The sequence below is a fragment of the Papilio machaon genome, chromosome 6 (assembly GCF_912999745.1).
Source record: "Papilio machaon chromosome 6, ilPapMach1.1, whole genome shotgun sequence".
Taxonomy (NCBI): domain Eukaryota; kingdom Metazoa; phylum Arthropoda; class Insecta; order Lepidoptera; family Papilionidae; genus Papilio; species Papilio machaon.
This window is the reverse complement of record NC_059991.1, coordinates 5,883,427-5,892,142: the sequence shown is the minus strand read 5'-3', so window position 1 is coordinate 5,892,142 and position 8,716 is coordinate 5,883,427.

Here is an 8,716-nt window from a genome sequence, read left to right as displayed (position 1 = left end):
TAAAATATTACCAAGTGCAGGTGTTCATTGTTCGCGCTCGCGTTATTTACAACAATTTTGAGAGCTTTTGTTTTACATGAACGTTGAAACACTGTGTTGTGCTCTACTTTTAAGTCATTCATCTTAGCTTAGTTAAAATATTTTAATGTAATGCTTTGTGTACATAAATAACGAAACATATTTGAGAGCTTTCAACGCAAAAGCTCACGTACATAACCCGTTCTTCACCTCTGTACTTTAACGTAAACAGATGTACAATTGTCGACAGAGTACTCGGATTATAGCTTTGATTTAATCTGTTCTTAATCCACTTATGTGATTTTGCAATCGAAACGAGTGACTCCAGTATATAATGCTTTTCATTTTGAAAGCAATTTTTGTGCATTTTTGTTTTTTCATTCAAGTTTTTTAAAACAACATAATTCTCTTTTGCTGTATGTTTCCTATAATCACTTGGATCGTTTGCAACTCAAAGTAAATATTTGTACATTAAAACTCGCCTGTAGCAACTTTTGTTAACGTTGTAGAAAATCCTCTGCCCCTATGTCACGCTATGTCAATATAGACCACACAGAAACAAGCACGTCGTGATGCGGTAACCAACTTAAATTTATTATAACTTTTAGAATTAATTTCATGTAACAAAATTTATACCATCATTTAATTTTTACATTTTGTTATATCTGAAATAATTAAGGGTTCCATAACGCTATTACTTACAGAAAATAATTTAACAGTTTGGATTATGAACACCAATTACATCTTATGACACCATACTGTGCAACAACAAGGAAAGATAAACGGTATTAAAATTAATTACGGTTATAATTCTTGGAACGTGCGGACACAAAGCGTCACATTGTAAGCGAAAATAAAGAAAAATATTATGTAATATTAACCAAGAAATAATGCCCTAAAAATTCATTCTATGCGCATTATAGCACTTACCGTTTGTTTTATAGATTCCTTTTATTATCAGCGGTTTTTACTGAAAATTATGTACATTCGTGATAAATTTTTTGACGACTTCATATGACTTATTTAGAAGACTTCGTATGAAGTATCATATCGCAAAGTTGTCTAAGAGGCACTTGAGACTTGTTAAGTCTATCTTTTTAATGAGTGATGTAAAGTTCAAAAGACCTGTGTTAAAAGTTTATTAAATAAAATAAAGCAATAATGTGAACTCGTTTAAGGAAGTACGAATTTAATTTTATTTAAATAAGTATTTAGTAAGTAGTAGTAATTTTTAAAGTTATTTAGTTATGTACCTATCTGCACCGGGTCATTGTGAAACAGTCGTCATATGATAGCTATTATTTTCGTATAAAATAGAAAAGATAATTCAAATATTATTTAAGTAATAAAATGTTACATATAATATTATCAAGAATTAATGTAAAAGGTAAGAAAAAGATCAGTTTATCTACGCAACATAAGCCTGATGACACAATGTTGGAGGCTATCCATCAAACCTGCTGCTATGAATAAAGCTTACATTTCGCTCTCTCAATCTTCCAAAACCTAATTCATTCGGTGAAAAGGTTTATTGTGTACATTGGAAACCTTTTATTGAAATAGCATTTTTATTACAAGGAAATCGGACGGACATTTACAATAAATCTATATATATTTTCTATAGGATTTAATTTTTCAATTTCTAAATTATGCATGAATTAATATAATTTAAAATAACATTTTTTTTGTTACAACTGCAAATTAAACTTTTGAGATCAACCAATAAATTTCTTGGGTTGAAAGACTTTTTTCGTTAACTTCAACAGCTTTAAAAAATTAGTAAAAAAGGAAATCATAAAAAAATAAACGCTGACCCCAATAAGGAAGTTAAATCTGCCAGCAAACGATCTATTTTATCTCACAGTTTCTGGAGTTCGCTACACTGAATTATGAGCCAAGAAATACTAGAATTTTAATAGATAATAAAGGTTTTAAGGCCAAACGTTTATTAAGGATATTTTCCGTTGTTAGAAAAGGATGATGTTAAGTTGTAGGAGTAGTGAAAGGAAATTTTCAGCACAATTTCGGTTAAACAAATGAAAAATTCTAACACAACTGAATTATTTACGATAAGCTCGAATTCCACTTCAGCTTTGTTTTTAAAATACATTAAGAAACATTTCTTAGACTAAATATGAATTCCAAATGCCTAAGAACTGAATTCTTAGTAATTTATATAATTGTTGAAGTTTATTTGCCAATCGTTCCATGTATGAACCAACGTAAACCCTGAAATAGTTTTGCATTTAAGACTAGACAACAAAGTTTTTCGCTGTATACAATTTGATTTAAAATCATCCGAAGTAGTTAAATCCAATTCTCTTATAAATTCGTTCATGCGTCGTTATCTAATAATGGACATTTGGGCCCATTTCCTATTTCATATTATGTTTTTTATTGGAACTCTCTGGAGATTAATAATCTCGACATAGAAAATATCCGATTACTTTGTGTTAAATAAAAATCTATAAACGTAATTTCATTATTTTAACTAATACATAATATTGTTTATGATATAGTACGTAGGCCGTAGTCAGGCGTAGATTGTAGAGTTCCAGTAGTTATATATTCTACGAATCTATGTTACCTTTTCAACTTTAAATGTCGTCAAAAATTATCTTATATCTCTTTTACTTAAAAACAGTACAGTGCAGTTTACTTATATACAAAATAAAGTGGAAATAGTTGGTTGTTAAGTTTAAGGGGTGATATGTGACCTCTTAAATTCCAGCAGTGCTAAACATTAATAGCACAATCATGTGTTGCCTACATTAAGATAGATGAATCTATTGATTTTCTGTATACGAACTAAGCTCTATCTAAGCGAATGTTACCTGTAAATATCTATTCATTTATTACAGAATTTAATTAATCTAATAAACTTGATACCTTAATCGCGTCAGCGTAAGATTTCGCAAATTACATACGGCTTGTTAGAAAATGTTTTACTTTACTCCTTAAAAACTTGTAATATTAGGGTTTTTTATTTGCTACTTTTTTACTTTTCTAGAATGTAATTATCTAAATTATTAGCTGTCTAACTCTCAAATGTTAAAGTAACTTTGAATGTTTTGGTCATCGCCTTATCGGAGCTAAGCTCTATGAATTTAAAGCAGCTTTAATCAAGGTTACTTGCTTCGCTTTTTTTTTAATTAACATTATTGTTAGTCCCGACAATAACAAGAAATTTTATATGTAAGTAATATATTACTTAAATAGATCAAGCATCGTAAACTCTAAATTAAAAATTTAACGAACTCCAGAAAAATCTGCACTTCGCGAACATCGTAAAAACATTGTCGGAACATTTTAACGTAGTATTTTAATTAAGGCTCGTTTACGTTCTAGTTAATTCAGCGAGAGAATAGATTGTTACATTTTAAAGTGTTATTTTTTATTAGCAAACGAACGCACATAAGTTTAATCTTTTGATGAAAGCAAGCTGCTTTTATCATGAAATCACATTTGTTTGCCGTATCAAACGCATGCACTCAAATCAAGCATTACATTTAACCCCTGTTTGTTGTTTTCTTTAAAATATTTCTTCAAAACCCCCAATGATTAGTTCCGTTCTCTTTAAACTTATCAGTTGCTTTGTTATCTTCCGTATTTTTTAATTGTGATAACATTGGTAGATCCCGTAACAAAAATATGTGTTAGGTGTAATATCTGTCGATTGAAGGTTGCCAACGCATCTACCATTGCAGATGTCCATGGGCAACAGTCGCTTTACTATTTCTGCGAATTCATACCTCTTTTGCCAGCTTATGATATGAAAAAAATAACGAAAAACAAAAATATGTTATTTCAGGTTTTTAAGGGAAAATGAGGTAATAATATTATTTTTGTACAAATATTTCCATAGTGGAAGAAACGTTGTATATTAAGAAATAAAGAGTAAATGTTAAGCCAATCTAATGTCAAATGTTATTAAGGAAATGACATAGGAAATATCAAGTTACAAACGCAAGACATACGAGTACTGTAGTGACCGCATGACAAACATCATCCATCAAAATGTTTGCGATCAATAAAGTTCAGAATTCAATCTTCGGATATGAATTCATTTGATTGATTACTGGCCTTTGAAAATATGTTTAGTTTTATTGTAAAAGAAACTTTTTACAATGGGACATATTCTAATAATTCCTGTATTTGATGAAAGAATTAACAATTTATAATTAATTTTAATTTAATAAGTATAATATTACTCATTGGTAACAATTTTTGATAAATGAGACCGTAATATTGTAGAATAATAAATTCTATTTTGTCAAAGGCAAATTCGATTTCTATGTTTCGAATATCTGCAAACTAATATAAACTAAGCATATATACAACTTTTGTTATTGTGAGTTAGTTTGTCCCTGGGTAAGCTCTACGCTCGGTCATACGTATAATGGAATTATGAGTCCCTAAACAAAAATAGCTTTAAGACAGAGCGAGTTCTCTTCTTTACCGACTTATAAACACTAATAAATGCATGGACAATATCATAATAAATATCCATGCTTTATTTATATTTTGTAACACAAAAAAAATGTGTAGTAAGTAACTAACTTATGACTATTTATTTTGAGCTTTACATAACCAAGCAATAATTTCGTTAATATAGCAAAATGACCTCGGCCGACGTGATAGATCTCATAGTCACAAACATAGTCTCTCCTATTTACAAAACATTCAACATCGAATTAGTTTAAAAAATTCTATATTACTATTGACAACAAAGTAACCGATGATTATGATAATTTCGGTAAATGAAGCGCGCTGAAATAATTACCTACAATTAACTCTATAATATCTTCTAATATAACCACGTTATATCGAAGTTAACGAACAGAAGTAGCTCAGAATAACACAATAGAGTGTGTAATTAAAAAAGATAAGGTTCATTTGAATAGATCACAGGCGCTTATCTACATGGGACATAATGAGAGCATGAGACCGAGGGAAAATTTGCGTGATACAAAGTAAAAAAAAATATATTTTTTAGTTGGTTACATCATTACCTTATGTGAGAAAAGAAACGAAGAAAATTTACATGTAGAGGTCATAAACCACATTCACAACTTAATCCGGACCAACATACGACCACAGGAATCTGTAACGATTAGATTTTTTTTGTATTTAGAGTTACTATTAGTTCCTTGTAACTTTTATATCAGGACTTGTTTGATATTAGATTAGAAACAAACGTAAATAAAATCTAACGAATTTGTCGTTATAAATCAAGCTTGCGTTTATTTCGTAATATATAACAACTGATTAAAGTTTAACTGTAATGTTATGTCAGATTACCATTTGACGAGGGACAACAATAAGCCGTATTAGAGTTATGTTAGTTTAAGGCTTCCGGTTTCAGTTCGTATAATATTTACATTTATACATAGGCTGAAGCACGATGTTACTGCAGTTATTTGTTGCTCTTGGGCAGTGCCAAAACGATTACAGCAAATTTAATACTTTTGATTCTTCTTCGTTTAGTCGTTTCTAGTCATCGCAATGCAGTTTTCATTTTATTTTTTTTCTACCTTCCTTTTGTTACAAAACCGCCTTTAGTTCATTTATTGCCCATAAATTGAATTAGAATGTTCTCACAAGAAATGACCCTAATGGATAATAAAGCCAAATTCAACTCAATAAACAGAAAAAAAGAAATTTTCTGAAATTATTAATATGTAATAATCATTATTTGTTTATTCTGCATTTAAATAGCTTAAAATGTGTGTGATCTATGAATTAGCCACAGCTTGTGGTATTTACGTTAAATATAACTGTTAACAAGGATTGATTGAAAGGGAAGTTTTAGTATCAGAACGTTGCTGTAGTTTAAATTGTGTGCGGAAGTAAATTATTAAATATATTTTAAAGACATCTGATCGAACAGAATTAATTATGCAACAAAACATATTCAAACAAAGGAGATAAAAGTATTATCGATCCTTATGGTTTATGGCACATTTTTATTATCAGTGTTCAGTAATATTTTTGAATTTTTATATTATTTTTATTTGTCAATTTATAGCCAGTTACTCAACATTCTATTTGTCAATAAATGTGTGCAAACCAGATCGCGAAGGACTATACTTGTTAGGAAACAAGGTTTAATCATTATTCTAATAATAATTGATATTCTAATAATAATAATTGATGATGATGATGATGATGATGACCATTTAACTCCATAATTAATTGTCAATCAAGATCAAAACGCCTTGATGATTTTTGGCGGTGAGCAAACGATTCCTTGTGCTCTATGCGTTTTTTACTTAAGCCTATGTAGTAATACGAAAATCTTCCTTGTTAAATTATGAAAATAGGATGATATTAATTGTATTTTGTTTTATATAATATTAATTGATCAATTTTTAAAATAATATACTTTTTTTGTTTTTATTTTCTTTTTACTATACACCTAATACAGTATAACGCCATCTATTAAAAAAAAATTGAACTCGTATCCTTTCAACAAGATATATAATCCTCCCAGTTTCCACATTTGTCGGTAGATGGCGAGTTCAACTATGTTGTGTCCTAAACTAGTAGGTGATAGATGTCGCTCACGGGCGAATTATATAATTAAAGGAAAGTGAAATATTTTTTGTAGAGTAGGCAAATAATAAAGTTACGATGTACAACTGGAATTTTATCATCCCAAGGGATATTTTTGTAGTGCCAACCATGTAATTTAATCTCTTGAATGTCTTTCGGCGTTAATTCGTAGCATCTAAATTTTGAAGTCGGTCCTTAGTTCTTACTTAATGTGCTTAGTTTATTATTACATTGAATTGATCATAAAGTTCTTAGAATTACGTGGGCAGCCAATTAAGTCAACTAGCAATCAAGTTTAAAATTTATTTCAAAGTGAAGATACTTTAGTTTCGAGTCGAGAGTGGAGTGAGTCGATTTTAATATTTCAACTGGTAATTATTTAAAAAAACGATATATTTGACTGCCTGTATCTACCCCTATGACACTCCGGGGGAGATCACAGATCTATAATTACACCTTAATTTTAAAATCGGATATTTAGAACAAGGTTACGGTAAGATATATGGGCGTCATCAACAAGGGAAGGGGTTCAGCTGCCCTAAAGACTCGAAAAATGTTAAATAGAGGTTTATACTACTACTTTACATGCTAAGATGATTATAATCCTACATAGATAAGTCAACCCAGTTGGCACACCTAAAAGTCACTGCTTGGAAATTGAATTGAATTAGATAAGTCAAAATAATGTGTCTGGTTTTTATAAAAAAATAGACCACATGTTAAAAAGAATTCTCTTTGTAATATAGAAAATAATTTTTACTACTATCCCACCCTGATCGGCTGGCGAATGTTATTCAATATAATTTTTAACGAAAAAATTATAAAATAATTTATGAGATTAAAAATGAATTTAAAATGTTTAAGTTAATTAAAATTTTCTATTCACCTATTCACGGCTGTAAAATTGTTATCTTCATTAAACACCCGCCTTTAGCTTAGACTCCTTTATTTGACGGGACCTTTTATATTTCAAAGGCTTAAAAGGATTATCAGCTTTTGCTAGCATCGGCTGATTCTCTCCATCTGTTCATTAATCTTCTTTATATAGTTTCTTGTATATTTTCTCGTTCAACACTGCACGGCTCTTTAATAAATACTTTTAGGTAATTATTCGCGCACAAAATAAACAATTTTCAAAATGTTTTTAGTGATCTGTTTCGACCTGTTTACATGGTTTTGTAGTTTTATTCCTTGATGTAAGATTTAATCACACATATTATCAAACCTGATGGCAATAAATATTTTTATGACAGTAGGATAATAATGTAAATTGCTTTATTTATTTGTTATTGTCATTGAAGCATGTCTTTATGTTTTGTGAGCTTTGATATTAATAAGGCAAGGCAATAATTTTGTTGGATTCTAAAGTATTGATCCGACGACAACCAATTAATGAAACACCTTTGTTCTTCTGTTTCTCTTGATGTCGAATAACAATGTTAGTCGTTGTTAATTTTTAAGGTCAGATAAGGATGTCGCATAATTTTATTGTTTCTAATTAGGCGTGAATTATTTGATACAAATATTTTTAAGAATGATACATACAGTGTATCTTAGTACATCTACCTAGGGCATGTAACAAAAATTTATAGAAAACTATATTTTTTAGAAAATTCATAATTCTAATAAATTACTCGTAGAAAATTACATTCTTATAAATAAATAAATTAGTTAAAATAAACATAAACCGATGACATATTTTCTATTCAATTCTTATTAAAATTCATAAAGTTCATCTTAACTTAATTATCTTATTTAACACGTTAAGTTAGATAACAAAGTTAGATAAAAAAAAGTATAACCGAAGAAGTGAACATGGCCCGTGGCAAGTTAATGCTTCGAATATCGACATTGCACGTTCCTATTTTAAGCTCATGAAAAGTAAAAGGGTGGGGTAAGGCTTCAGGGTGGTGAAGGGGGTAGTTGGCATTCAACAGGCGGCGGCGGTCGATACGGCCGGCGCCGCGGCGCAGCGACGACTACCTTACGTACAACGTCCACCTCCTACCTCCTAAATCCATCGCCACCTCCTACCTCAGTTGCAATCAACTTCACCGTTATATCGACACAATGGAATTATGGTTATTCATCTATTTTTATACGGAATCGTTACTCGCGTGCTTGTCTTTAATAAAAGTTAGGA